The sequence below is a fragment of the Cnephaeus nilssonii genome, assembly GCF_951640355.1.
Source record: "Cnephaeus nilssonii genome assembly, chromosome: 10".
NCBI lineage: Eukaryota > Metazoa > Chordata > Mammalia > Chiroptera > Vespertilionidae > Cnephaeus > Cnephaeus nilssonii.
Genome location: NC_137081.1, coordinates 56,821,919 through 56,837,116, shown reverse-complemented (window position 1 = coordinate 56,837,116; position 15,198 = coordinate 56,821,919). Strand labels below are relative to the sequence as shown.

General features: G+C 43.0%; 1 pseudogene across 1 annotated transcript; it reads left to right on the top strand.

Moving 5' to 3' along the window:
- Positions 1 to 9,576: 9,576 nt before the first annotated feature.
- LOC307106058 (cysteine sulfinic acid decarboxylase-like) lies at positions 9,577 to 11,000 on the top strand (annotated as a pseudogene). The gene has a single exon. The product of its transcript is annotated as a cysteine sulfinic acid decarboxylase-like (transcript).
- Positions 11,001 to 15,198: the final 4,198 nt, after the last annotated feature.

The following is a 15,198-nucleotide window of genomic DNA, read 5'->3' as shown; positions in this document are numbered from 1 at the left end:
AGTATTTGGTTGAGGAGTGTGCTTCTATTTTATAAGGATATTGTTCTGTAGTTTTCTTTTCTTATGATGTCTTTCTCCTGTTTTGATATCAGGGAAATACAGGCCTCAACTAATGAATCAGGAAATGTTCCCTCTTTTTATATTGTTTGCAAAAGTTGATGAGAATTTGGTATTAAATCTTCTTTAAATGTTTGGTAGCATTTACCAGTGAGGCCATATAGTCCTGGGCTTTTCTTTGCTGAAAGTTCTTTGATTATTAACTTAAGCTATTTACTTGTTATGTATCTTTTCAGATTTTCTTTTTCTTTGTCAATCAGCTTTGGTAGTTTCTATGTTTCTGGGAATGTGCTAACTTCATCTGAGTTATCTACTTTGCTGGCCTACATTTTTTCAGTGTATGTCTTATGTCTTAATCACCTCAGGCTGCCATAACAAAATGCCATAGACTGCGTGGCTTAAACAGCAGAAATTTATTTCACAGTTCTGGAGGCTGGAAAGTCCAAGATCAAGGTGTTGGTTGATCTGGTTCCTGGTGAGAACTCACTTCCTCGCTTGCAGACAGCTGCATTCTCATATATTCTCACCTGGCCTTTCCTCGGTGCCTACCCGTGGAGAGAGAGACAGAGATCTCTCGCTCTCTTCCTCTCCTTTTAAGGTCATTAATTCCATTATGAGGGTCCCATCCTCATGACCTAACCTAACCCCAATTAGCTCTCAAAGGCTACAACATGTAAAATTGGGGGAGGGGGGGGAGAGAGATCTTTCTCTTCTTTTAAAGTATCCAATCTCATCATGAGAATTCCCCCCTCATGACTTAATCTAGCCCTAATTAACCTCCCAAAGGCCCCATCTCCAAATACCAATGAATTGTGTGCTAGGCCTTTGGGTGAATTTGGAGGGAGGGGACACACAAGCATTCAGTCTATAATACCTTATAATCTTTTTATATTTGTAAGGTTGGAGTAAAGCCCCTTCTTTCATTGCTGATTTTAGTAATTTTAGTTCTCTCTCTCTCTCTCTCTCTCTCTCTCTCTCTCTCTCTCGCTTGATTAGACTAGCTAAAGATTTGTCAATTTTGCCCTACCAGTTTGGCTCAATGGATAGAGAGTTGGCCCTCAGACTGAAGGATCCCAGGTCTGATTCTGGCCAAAGGCATGCACCTTGGTTGCAGGCTCAATAACCAGTAGGGGGCGTGCAGGAGACAGCTGATCGACGTTTCTAACACTCCCTCTCCCTTCCTCTCTGTAAAATCAATAAAATACTTTTTTAAAAAAAGAAAGATTTGTCAATTTTGTGCATCTTTTCAACAAACCAGCTTTGGCTTTGTTGATTTTTCTATTGTGTTTTTTTAAATTCACTATTCCATTTATTTCCACTCTAACTTATAATATTTTCTTATTTCATCTTGCTTTGGGTTTGGTTTGTTCTTGTTTTCATTGTTTCTTAAGGTAGAATGCTAGGTTATCGATTTGAGATCTTTCTTCTTTTTAAAATATAGGCATTTACAGGTATAAATTCCTTCTGGGCATATTTTTATTGTATCCCATAAGAATTAGTATGTTGTATTTTTATTTTCATTTACCTCAGAGTATTTTTTAGTTCCTATTGTGATGTCCTATTGACCCTTTGATTGTTTATGACTACATTTAATTTTCATATATTTGTGAATTTGCCAAATTTCCTTCTGTTAGTCCTATTTTTATTTCACTGTGGTTGGAGTGCACATTTTATAGGATTTCCATCTTTAAATTTTATTGACACTTGTTTTATGTACTTAAGAAGAATGTGCATTCTGCAGTTGTTTAATGGGATGTTCTTTAGGTTTCTGTTAATTAAATTATAGTATTGTTTAAATCTTTTATTTCCTTGGTGATTTTTCTGTCTAGTTGTTCTATCCATTATTGAAAGTGCGATATTGACATTTCCAATTATTATTGTTGAGTTGCCTATTTTCCCCTTCAATTCTGTTTGTTTGTGCTTCATGCTGTGGGAAGCCCACTTCATGAAGCGGAGGAAGCCATGAGAAGGACTGACTTCTAGCTGTGATCCCAACCACGAGTCAGCACAAGCTGCCAGCCGTGTGAACGAGCCCTAGTGGATGTTCCAGTTCAGTCAAGCCTTCAGGTGACCAAAGCTGCAGCCAAGGCCCTGAGAATAGAAATATCCACCAATCCTCATCAACCCACATAATCATGACAGCTAATAAATGGTGCCTGCAGTTTTAAATGACACAATTTTGGGGCTATTTTTTTACTCAACAATTGTAACCTATTTTATTACTATTTTGTAACATTTATGAAAGATCATGTCCTCTTGGGGTATTGCAGGTGTACATTGCCATGGGTTAAATGACCAGAACTGGAGACAACGATTTTAATAAGTTGACAACTATTTAATAAGTGAAAGAGAGATGCTATTTAGAATGGTTTGTGTAAGAAGGTCTGTATTTGACAATGGTGTTATGTTGGTTTTTAATATAAGTAATTGAAAATGGTAGCCCGGCCAATGTGGCTCAGTGGTTGAGCATTGACCCATGAACCAAGAGGTCACCGGTTGCAGGCTTGATCTTCCGGTAGGGTGCATGCAAGAGGCAGCCAATCGATGTTTCTCTCTCATCATTGGTGCTTCTATCTCTTTATTCCTCTCTCTTCTTCTCTCTCTAAAATCAATAAAAACATATTTTAAAATATATATTTAAAAATTTTAAATGATATCTAAGAAAGTGCTAGTATAAGCAGAAAACAATGAAGATACAGAAGAAAGACAGGTTAATAGATGGGAAGAGTTTCCTGATGAGATGGAAGAAAATGTTATCTTATTCAGGCTCTCCCAGGAAGGATATGACCCGTTCATTAGACATGATCCAATATAGAAGCTCTCATGGATGGACTCTCATATCCTGCCTCCTTGGCAGTCATCCTATGAACAGCTGCTTTGGGTCCAACACGAGTTCTTTTTCTAATTGTCTATGGCTAGGGTCTTTGTTAGGATACTTTTGGGTTACAAGTAACAGAAAATAGATTTCAAAGTGGCTGAAACATGATAAATCTGAAGTTTGAGGGTTGATTAATTCAGCACTCAACCACATCATTGAGATACCATGTTCTTTCCTTAATTCTGCTCTGTCATCTTCAGACTTTTGTCTTGTCTTAGGTTGGCTCCTGTAATTATCCCAAGACAGCCCCAGGGTCCCATTCAGAAGGCAATGTCTAGGGGCAGAAATTAGAGGTTTCTCGTTGCATGTCTCCTTCCCAGAAGTCCCCTAGCCCAGTGGTGGGCAAACTCATTAGTCAACAGAGCCAAATATCAACAGTACAAGGATTGAAATTTCTTTTGAGAGCCAAATTTTTTAAACTTAAACTTCTTCTAACGCCACTTCTTCAAAATGGACTCGCCCAGGCCATGGTATTTTGTGGAAGAGCCACACTCAAGGGGCCAAAGAGCCGCAGTTTGCCGACCACGGCCCTAGCCAACTTTTCCTCTATTGGTTAGAATCTCATTAAATGGCCAGTCAACAGCAAAGGTGATTTTAGGCAGCTTATTTAAACTTTCTGAGCTTCAGTTTTCTCATCTGTGGGATGGAAAGCACAGTACCTATCTCAAGATTATTGTAAGGAGTAAAAGAGAGCATTCTATCAAGTTGGTAGCACAGGGCTTAGCTCAGAGCTCTCCTTTCATCTACTCCATCCTCCATTCTGCGTGGAGAGTTTCTTTTCTTAGAAGTAAACTTGAGGCTCTCCTCCCACTTGAATATACCACAATCAGCTTAAAATAAACTTGATTTTAAAAGTTGCCTCTGGTGCTGGAGTCAACTTTTCTGAAGGCACTCAAAAGAGAAAAAAAATTGTATTTCTTTTAGAAAAGACAAAGCGTGGATGGATAACTAACAGTTCTGCTCCACAGGACCACCAATGTGTAAGAAACTCCTTGGGTTGCCTTGCCTCTGGGGGTGTGAGGATTCCTGGGTGTTGGGCAGGAACCGAGGTGTCAGAGTTTCTTGTGTAGGGTAAGAGGAATCTAGTGCACAGGGTGGGAATCCAGGACACAGATGGAGTACAGGTGCTGATGTATAGTTTGGGTGATAAAGTGGGTGAACACTCAGAGTGATTTATTTGTATCCCAACTTATCCCTCATACAATGGCCCTCGGCTCCACCAGCGCCCTGAGTCCGAGTCAGAATAATACATCATAAAATTCCTTGAGCTCCAAAGAGTGCGCTAACACGAATACCGAATAGTACTTGTGTTATCATGTTACTAAGTAAAAAAATAGGTATCTTGCATTTTCATATGCACTGTGCTTTCTCCAGAAACCATTCAATTTCCCAGGTAGACTCTCCTTTTGCTGATCTCAATAGACACAGTGCCATCTACTGAAAATAAAGCACCAATAGCCACGGCACCCTGAGGGATTCCCAGGAGAGCCCCCCTCTCTGTGGGCTCCCTGTCTCACCCCCCTCCCAGATGGACTGGAGGGAGTGGGTGGAATACACAGGCTGTTCTCCTGTCACAAACTGTAATGCATCTGTTCTCTGGTGCTTTCCGTGAGCAGCAAGAGTAAGACGTTCCCGTAGGGGCCTGAGGAGCCCCACCAGAAACTTCATAGTGTCCGTGAAAGCTCTTTAGGCTATCCTCCTGCCTTCAACCAGGTGTAAACTTAGGCTGTCCTATATAGACGAGGCATGCTTTTATATTAAAATATTATAAGAATTATTGTCATGTCTTCTTTTGGGAAATTATGTTTATTTTCATGTACTAGTGTAGCAATGTACTAAAGTCCTTTTATCTTTCTGCCACATAGATAAGAGATTACTGACAGGATCCTGGAACATTGTTATCAGTGTTTGGGATTTATGAATAACCAAGGTTTCTAAGAAATTCACTTCTGCCAAATTCCACATTCCAGTTAATGATGTCCCGTCCAGGTCACAGTGCCTCTCGGTTTCAGAAATGGAGAAACGAAAGGAAGACTGTTGCTGATATTTAGACATCTCATCAGCAATAACATGGAAAACAGAAGCTCTTTCAAATGCACAGCGTTCTGTAGGTCGTACTCAACTCTTGCCCTCTCCGCTTCCCACTGCACCACTCTTCCTCCTGAGCGATCCTGGCTCATTCTGGTGGGTAGCCCCGCAGGGACCGTTTATAAATTAAAACTCTGGTTCGGATGGATTCCGATTTGGTGTTTGGTAGTCAGACCTGGCATCCCTTCCAAATTTGGCTCCATTTTCTCGATTGCATTTGCTGCTCATTCTTTCTGCTTTCTTTTTATTAGATTTTCCAAAGCAAAATTTCCCACAGTTAAGTCTGTGGTCTGGTAATTTATCACAAATATTTTTGAAATTGCCTCATTAAAAGGGGGCATTTCAAGCTGAAACCTAAGCGTCTGTTACCACAGTAACCACCACCAACTACTCAGAAGTGCCTGCTTACAGCAGAGAGGTGAGGGTTGCTGTTGATAGGAGAAGACCGAAGGCAGGCGACTAGAGACTATGGGCAACAGGAAAGGCCTGTGGACTGATGGGAAATTTTCGAGCTTGACTTGGATATCCTCCTATGCAATAAGACAGAGTAAGCTGAATTCTCTACATCATGCAGTTTAGGAAATTTGGGAATTGGAAGTCCTTTCACAATCAGATTACTGAGAGGAGTTAAGATTCAAAATTTATAACTTGAAACTAACTTGATCACACTTTAAGTGTTCTAGAGCCAGTCATTTACCTCTCTGTGCCTCCAATAATCAATTTAAAAAATGGGGAAGGAGGTGGGGAGAGGATGAATTGTGTAAAGGGGGCCAAATATGTGTTAATTTATTAGGGAAACTAGACTTTTGGTGGTGAGCAAGCAATAGAATGTATGGATATTGAATTACAATGCTGTACACTTGAGATTTATATAATGTTGTTATTAACCAACTAGAGGGCCAATGCACGAAATTCATGCAAGAGTGGGCCGTCCTTCCCCCGGCTGCTGGCACCAGCTTCCCTCTGGCACCTGGGACCCAGGCTTCCCTCACAGCCCTGGCTTCGTCCAGAGGGTCGTCCAGAAGGACATCTGACCTAATTAGCATATTACGCTTTTATTATTATAAATGTTACCTCAAAATATTCCCGTTACCAGGTTATTAGAGAGGCGATAAAAGTGAAGCCTCTTTGTAAACAAGGTGCTACATCTATGCAGGCTAATGCCCGTGATTTGAACCTACAATTGTTCTCTAGAATCTCTTCTGGATCGCCATCAGTCAACCTTCTCGCTCAAAGAAAAGACAGCGCCTCCAATAGAGAGAAGCGTCACACTAATCTTATTGATTGCTTTTTCCAAGCCAGGTTCTCCAGGCTTGCCATCATTCACGGGGCCTGTAAAGGAGCTGTTCTTGAAGTGCTGCAAAGGTGGTTATAAAAAAACAAAGTATATTAGATAAGTAGTGAAGGTTACAAGGAGTAGAAGTTATATTGCTTCACCTTCTGTTTCCATTGCCTTTTCAGTTGCAATTTCGGGTAGAATGTTAAAGAGACAATCAGGAGTGGCAACAAGGTGTATTAAAAAAGGGAGAAATGTCAGGTCAGGTAATATATATGAGAAATGTCGGAAGATCTACGTTTAAAAAGTAGTTATATGCTTGGGAGTATTTTGTATGCATTGCTTTCTTGGTAGAACTATGATGCATTAAATCAATAGATTAGACAAATATGACAGAAGGAAAAAATACATCTTGGTGAACAAAGTATGAGGGATACAGACATGGTAAAGGAGACAATATTGCAGTGTTGACATTCTTATGACCACAAGAGAGAGGGGTGCACTGCGGTGGAGTCTTAGTAGGAATTCTTACGAAGCACTGTAACTGGAATCATGGAGAAGGGGTTGTGTTATGGATACAAGTGGATGCATTTAAATCTGCCCAATCTAGAACTTCTTGGGCACTGCCCCCTTTTGTTGTTTCTCTTATTAGCACAACTGCCATCAGAATACATAATTAAAGCGTTATGACTCATTCATGCACTTGCATGAAGGAAGGGTAGGCAGGGTTCGTTCTTCAGGTGGTCATAACTTGGCAGTTGGCTATGTCAAAAATTGTGTTAAATTCCCACCTTCTGACCAAGTGGGTAGGGAGTCAAACCGTCCCAGAGATTGGGAGAGGGGGTATATGTGGAGGCGTTCCCAGAACGTTGAAAATATTCAGATGTTCAAATCAGAATGGGTTCACCATCAAAGAGAGTTCTCACACATGTTTTGAGAAAAGACAGACAAAACAATTCCACACAAAATTGCTAGTTAATGAGAAATCTCCAAAAACATACCTTTTACTGCTTACAGCTCAAACCTTATAAATCATAAAATGTAGTTTCGTACTATAGTGTAAGACCTATAGAGTAACATGGGTATTGCTGTCAGCTGTAAATACAGTTCCTTATTATGATTGCAGCTTGCTCTTCCTAAAATTAAATTCAGCATTTGTTGAATTTAAGTTTAGCTTGGCTTACTTTTCTGCCAAATAAAATATACGTATACTGGATATAGTACTGTGTTGGGTTTCTTTTCAACATCAACCCAAAATTTGAATGTTCTTAATGTTTATTATTAAACTTTCATGCAAAAACAAAATGAGAATATTTAAGGGCATAGTCTCTGGCAAGATAGACCTAGTTCAGATCTTGACTTACTTGATCCCTAATCCTCACTAATCTGTAAAAATTGGGTGACAGAAATGCTCATCCCATATGGCAGTGATGAAAGAAGCTCACAGTGGCAGACTGAATTAGGGTACAGGCATACATGGGCATTGTTGTGGGTTTGATTTCGGACCCCCTCAATATAGAGAGTCGTGCACTAAAATGAGTTGCGATCTTTTTCCTGGTGGATGGCCTTGCCTTCAATTTGTAAAAAAAGCACAAAATCTGTGAAGTGCAATAAAGTGAAGGGTATGCCTGCCCTGGCCAGTTGGCTCAGTTGGTTGAGCATCGTCCTATGTACTGAAAGGCCGCTGGTTCGATGCCAGTCAGGGCACATAACCAGTTTTCAAGTTTGATCCCTGATCAGGGTACATATGGGAGGCAATCCATCAATGTTTCTCTGTCTCTCTTCCTCTCTTCCCTCCTTCTTCTCTCTCTAAAATAAAAAAAAAAAAAAGTGAAGGGTATGACTGCATTTGCATGGCTTCTACACTAATAAAAGAGAAACATGCAAATTGACTGTACCTCCACTATACCCACAAGCCATGCCCACCAGCCAAATAGGAGCGAGTATGCAAATTAACCCAACCAAGATTGCTGCAGCCACAGAGCAAGCAGGAGGCTTGGGTTTCCCTGGTAATGGAGGAAGCCAAGCTTCCCGCCCACTCTGGCCAGCCCTGGCCTCTGCTCAAGGCTACAAAGTTTCAATTATAGAAGATAAATAAACCCCAGATACCAGGGCCTCCTCTTGGGTCGCCAGGGGGTGTGGCCAGACTGCAAACCACCACAGGCCCCTCACCCAGGCCACCCCACGCCCCAAGGGAACCCCCACCCTGATCCGGGACACCCTTCAGGGCCCACCTGTGCACCAGGCCTCTATCCTATCTAATAAAAGAGTAATATGCAAATTGACTGTCACTCCAACACACAAGATGGCTGCCCCCATGTGGACACAAGATGGCCACCACAGATGGCCAGCAGGGGAGGGCAGATGGGAGGGACCAGGCCTGCAAGGGAGGGCAGTTGGGGGCGATCAGGCCAGCAGGGGAGGGCAGTTGGGAGGGACCAGGCCTGCAGGGGAGGGCAGTTAGGGGCAATCAGGCTGGCAGGGGAGTAGTTAGGCATCAATCAGGCTGGCAGGGGAGTGGTTAGGGGGTGATCAGCCTGGCAGGCAGAAGCAGTTAGGGGCAATCAGGAAGGCAGGCAGGGGAGCAGATGGGAGCCAGCAGTCCTGGATTGTGAGAGGGATGTCCTACCGGGATTGGGCCTAACTAGGCAGTCAGACATCCCTCGAGGGGTCCCAGATTGGAGAGGGTGCAGGCTGGGCTGAGGGACACACACCCCGTGCATGAATTTTGTGCACTGGGCCTATAGTTAATATATAATACCCATTCTCCTCACCCAAGTTTTGAATCAATTCAGAAATAGACTATTAAGAAGCAAGCCCCCCTTTCTTGGGTCTGTAAAGCTGCGGACACGTGGGCAGGGGGCGGTGTGCATGGTCTCTCCACTCCCCGGGGAGCCCCCTCCCTTCTCCATGCACCTCTCCTTCCTTCCCCTTCCCCTTCTTGTGCAGCACCCCATGACCTGCGAGCTGCTGAAGCACTGCGTCTGTCTGCTCTCTGCTGGAAGATGCTCCGCTCCCTGGGGGAATCCTCCTACCTGCCAGGCAGCCTCCAGTGGCCTCACCCACTGCGCCATGCCTCCTGCAGGCCCAGTGCCCTGTGCCAACCCCGTGGCCGCCGCAGGGCCGAGGGCAAGGTCAGGAGAGTGATGTCATGGTCATGTGACTGCTGCCTGGCCTTACTCCTTCTGCTTCCCTGATCCTCACATTCCGAAAAGCAAATGTGTAACCTGCCTCCAGCTCATCGGAACAGAGACCTGAGCAGAAAGATTGGATCCTGATGGCGGACTCTAAACCACTCCTCTCCCTGGCCTGGGACCCGGGATGCAGAAACCTTGCTTCGGGACGTGTTTGGGATTGTCATGGATGAAGTCGTTTGGAAAGGAACCAGTGCCTCTGAGAAGGCCTGCGTGGGAGTGGAAGAGGCAGGAGAAGCCGAAGCAGCTGCTGGACTTGGAGCTGCGGAGCCAGGGGAGTCCAAGGGGCAAATCCTGGCGCGGTGCCGGGTTGTGCTGTGCTACAGCATGAAGACCTGTCACCTCGCTTCTTCAACCAGCTTCTCAGGGTTGGATCCCCATGCTCTGGCCGGGCATATTGTCACCAGGAGCCTCAGCGCCAGCCAGTACTTAGGAAATCGCCCCCGTGTTTGTCCTCCTGGAGGAAGAGGTGCTGAGAGCACTCCGGGCATTGGTGGGCCGGAGCTCTGAGGATGGGTCTTCTGCACATGGACGCGGTGAACCTGGCCTGCTATCGGCGCTCACCTGATGGAAGCAGAGGGGCCTGCGGGCACTGCCACCCTGGCCCCCTTCACAACAAAGGAGTGTCACTCCTCCATCAAAAAAGGAGCTGCTTTCCTGGGACTTGACAGTGTCCGAGTGGTCCAGGCAGACGAGAGAGGGAAAGTGACCTTGAGGATCTGGAGAGGAGGTCAGTCTGGCCGAAGCGGAGGGTGCGGTGCGGTTCCTGGTCAGCGCCACCTCTGGGGCTACTGTTTGACCCCCTGGAAGCAATTGTATGGTGGACTGTGGCTGCACGTGGACGCCGCCTGAGGTGGAAGCGTCCTGCTGTCACAGACACAGACATCTCCTGGATGGGATCCAGAGGGCTGACTCCATGGCCTGGAACCCCCACAAGCTCCTCACAGCAGCCTGCAGAACTCAGCTCTGCTTCTCTGTGACACCATGGTTCTGCTCAAGTGCAGGTGTCCCAGGCCAGCTGCCTCTTCCAGGACACGTTCTACCATGTGGCCCTGGACATGGGAAACAAGGTGGCGCAGTGTGGCCACCCTGTGGACTTTCTGAAGTTGTGGCTCATGTGGAAGGCACAGGGCGGGCAAGGGCTGGAGCTGTGTGCCCACCAGGCCTTTGCCCTTGTCCGGTACCTGGTGGAGGAAACGAAGAGGCGGGAAGATTGGAGTTGGTCAAGGAGCCAGAGTTTGCCAATGTGTGTTTCTGGTTTGTGCCTCCCAGGCTGCAGGGCAAGCAGGAGAGTCTGGGTTACAGTGACAGGCTGGCTAAGGTGGCCCCAGTACTCAAGGAGCGCATGGTGAAGGAGGGCTCCATGATGAACGGCTACCAGTCCCATGAGACCCGGGGCAACTTCTTCCACTTGATTGTGGCCAACCCCGTGCTGACTCAGGCTGATATGGACTTCCTCCTCAATGAGCTGGACCGGCTAGGCCAGGACCTCGTCTCCTCCTTTTGACGGCTGGCCTTGACCCCTCCTTCACCCCCTCTGGCTCTGTGTACTCCCTCCCTGTGTTCTCAAGACCAATCTTTTTAGGAAACAGAGTGGCTATAATAAAGTTTATATCCTTTGACCTGCTAACTCTCCTATTAAATATTTGATATTAGGAGAATGTTTAATAAACTATAGTATATCCTTACGATGGAATGTTAGCCTGCCTTCAGAATTATGTTTACAAAGAGGGTGTTTATTGATATGAGAAAAAAATAGTTTTAATATTAATGTTGAAAAATCTGGATACAGTACTTTATATATTATAATATCTGAGCTATATTAAAAAATACATAGAAAAAGACTGATGAAATATGCCAAAATGTTAATAGTTTTATCTCAAATGGTATTATAGACAATTTAAAAATTAACTTCTTACCCTGGCCGGTGTGACTTGGTTGGGCATTGTCCCATACACCGGAAGGCTGCTGGTTTGATTCCTGGCAGGGTGTGTGCAGGAGGCAGCTGATGGATGTTATGCTCTCATATCAACGTTCCTCTCTCTCCCCCTCTCTCTTTCTCTCAAAAAAATAAAAATAAATTTAACTTCAAAAAGAAATAGACAATTAAGAAATAGACACAAATAAGGCGGATAGGAGACACTATCATTGAAAAAGCCGACGTTGAAGAGTGTGGGCTTCCTGATGCCAAACTGCAGAAACAGACAGACTTACCACCTGGTCACAAGCAGTCCTAGACAGTAGGTCTCCCTCTGGGCAAAGGTCTTTGCTTCTAAGCTAGCATCATGCCTGAGATCAGTTGAGAAGACATGATCCCTGTGAGATTTGCTACAGAAAGAGAGGAAGAGGCTGGATTTTGAATAACCAGTTTCTTCCAAGCTCACCAATGAGATAAATCACTCCACCTGAAAGGGCTGGGGGAGGCATCCAGGTGTGTCACAGTTCATGGAACCCCTCTCCTGGGAGGAAACATCAGGAGTGGAGAATAAGTGTTCCTTCTAAAAGAATGTTCAGCACAGAGCCTGGCACAAATAAACAGTTGCTATATGTGTCAAAATGTGAACTGGGCATATTACAAAATTTAAGAGGTTGAGCAAAAATCAATTTGAAGTGGCTAACATCTGATCTTGCGGATAGAAAGGAGCTCTGAGGAGCCGTGCAAAATGAAAGACATGTAGGCAAAGGGAGCAGGAACAAGGGAGTTAAAGTAGATTTTAAAAAGTGAGTTTGTTATTGCAAGTTCACTTTCCTTAGGGAATGGCAGGGGTCTATCGGGCAGGTTACCCAGCTGGTGCTGATCAGGTGATTCCTAATTGACTGGCTTAAGATTCAGTTTCTGAGAGAACCAAAACCAAACTGTAATTAAGCTTCGGTTTGATGGCATTGGACTTAGCATAGTGTCTCCATTTTGATCCTGTTGTCTTGTGCTTAACAGTATGTCACTTATTGCTACTCTAATTACTGACCCTTAAGGAAAAGTGAAAACACAAATTACATGTTGGACCTTGATACATGTGGGAGAGCGGTGGATGGCGAAGTCTAGAGAAGCAGGTAAAACTTAAATAGTAAAAGGACTTAATAAGCCATGATATGCATTTTCATCTTGTTTTGTAGACAGTGGGTAACCAAAACTAATTTAAGTCAGGGAGAGACCTTCAAGTTTACATTTTAAAAGGCAAACAGAGTCTCCACAAGCCAGGCACTATGCCATGCACTTAGTACAATGTTCTCTCTTAATTGTCACAACAGTCTTGAGAATGATACTATGCTCGAATTACTCTGATTTTATAGATGAGAAAACTGAAGTTTTAAAAGTTTAAGTAACTTACTGAAGATACTCAGCTTATAAGTGAAAAACTTAGAATTTGATCTCATGGCTATCTAACTCCAAGACTCAGGACTGGCTTCATGGACACGTGACCTGCCCCTGAGCACCTACAAGTGTCCTATACTTGGTTTAATGCTCTTCTATCGCCATCTTGAAATTCTTCATAATTTTATTTTATTTATTTTTTAAAATATATTTTTATTGATTTCAGAGAGGAAGGGAGAGGGTGAGAGAGAAGGAAACATCGATGATGAGAGAGAATCATCGATCAGTTGCCTCCTGAAAGTCCCAAACCGGGGATCGAGCCCACAACCCGGGCATGTGTCCTGACCAGGAATTGAAATGTGACCTCCTGAAATCAAATTGTGACCTCCTGGTTCATAGGTCGACACTCAGCCACTGAGTCATGCCAGCCAGGCTCTTGATAATTTTAGAATAAAAGGCCCCATATTTTTCTTTTGAACTTGGTCCTTTAAATTACATAGCCAGTCCTAACATCTTTTCTGTGCATTTCCCCAGTCACCATTTTCAGCAAATCTGGAGGATTCTACACAAATATAACTCTCTTTAATCAAATAAATATGGAAAATTCATTATACTATAGGTGGAACTTAAATATATGGATAATTATATATGGATGATTTTGCATTTATACATATAAATATCTACAATTCAGAGTCAATTCTCCATCACCAGACAATTCTTTCTCTGATTTTCTTTGTTTCCTGGGAACCTCCTCAGAAGGAGGAACAGGTAGGAGCCAGGCTAAGAGGCGATGAAGACAAGGTCTGAGATTTATTGGGGAATGAATACATTCATGTCTAAGCACGTGTGCCTGGTCATATTCCAAGTCCAACTTAATTCAGGGTTGTCTTTTTTGTGTTTTCTGTATTTCAACTCACATCACTTGGCACAAATAATTAAGGGATGATGAAACACATATTGGCACAATTTCACTACTTGTTTCATACTAGAGGCCCACTGAAAGTCAAGCAGCTATTACAGAAGATGAGGAAGGTGTTTTTTTTTAAATAGATTTTTTAATTGATTTCACAGAGGAAGGGAGAGGGAGAGAGAGAGAGAGATCAATGATGAGAGAGAATCATTGATTGGCTGCCTCCCACACCCACTGAGGTTTGAGCCTGCAACCCGAACCATGTCCTCATGGTTCATTGGTTGATGCTTAACAAGTGAGCCATGCCGGCTGGGCAGGAAGGTATTGTAGAAGAACATGTTATGTGAGCAGACTGCATCGGTGCCTTATTTTCAGTCACTTTAGTTAGTCATGAAGTCATGATACTCTGTGAGGTAGTTGGCTACTCTTAATACCTTTCTTAAAGAAAGCTCTTTTTTCTTAATTAGAGAAAAAATTGAAATACAATGAAGAAAAACTGCAGCAAAATTATTCTAAGTCCTTTCATAATTTTTCATATAACACACAGCCACAGAATTACAAAATGGAAAATAATGGGCACATGGATTATAACCTACCTGTATTTATTTTCTACTTCATATACTAAGCACTAATAATTTTGAGAAGAAAACACTCTAATGGTTTTGTTGGGCATTTTATTTATTTGTTATCCAGACCACTGTAAAAATCTGATTATTTTCTTAGGCTAAAGTGAAATATCCTATTTCAAGGCCATTGATACATATTGCTAATTGTCCTAACAGATTAGTTTTACCAATATATAGTCCGGGTTCAGTGTGAGAATGTATTTTTGCATAGGCTTAAAAAAAAAAGTTTGGATCTAAATCTATTTAGTTCTCTCCTATCTGCTTGTCAGAACAAGGAGCATACTGTGAACCTAAGGAGAGCAGAAGATACCCGGCCACTGCACCACACCCACTGTGCCCACAAGATCTTAGAGACAAATTCTCTCTCCTCTGGAGAGAAGAGTTTTCCTTTGTGGTTTACCATAGCTTTGGCTATCTCTCTATTTACCATAGACCTTGTTAGGAAACATGACTATTCCCTAAACTTACTTTCTTTAAAGCTAGGTTCTAATTTTCTCTGAGCTCTTCTTTTCTTGCTAAATTATTTTATGATAAATTTATTCTCTGACATATAGACCTGAACTTATTTACCCCTTATCAAATAAGTGGGTGGTTTCCAATCTGGAGTCAGAGTTAGTCATATTATTGTACATTGTTGCCTAATTTTAAACCCCTAAAAATGACTTGTAAATAAGAATTAGATTCTAAAGGAAAAAATTCTTCCATTGAATTCTAAACTTCTCATAGTTATTGTTATGCTTGAGTGATATTCTTTTGCGGATTTGCCCAGCTATAAAATCCTTCTAGAACTTTCTAGAAGTCAGCATAGGAGAAGCAGCCTGAAAAACAACCTTTTGGATATGCTCAGATAGTAGCC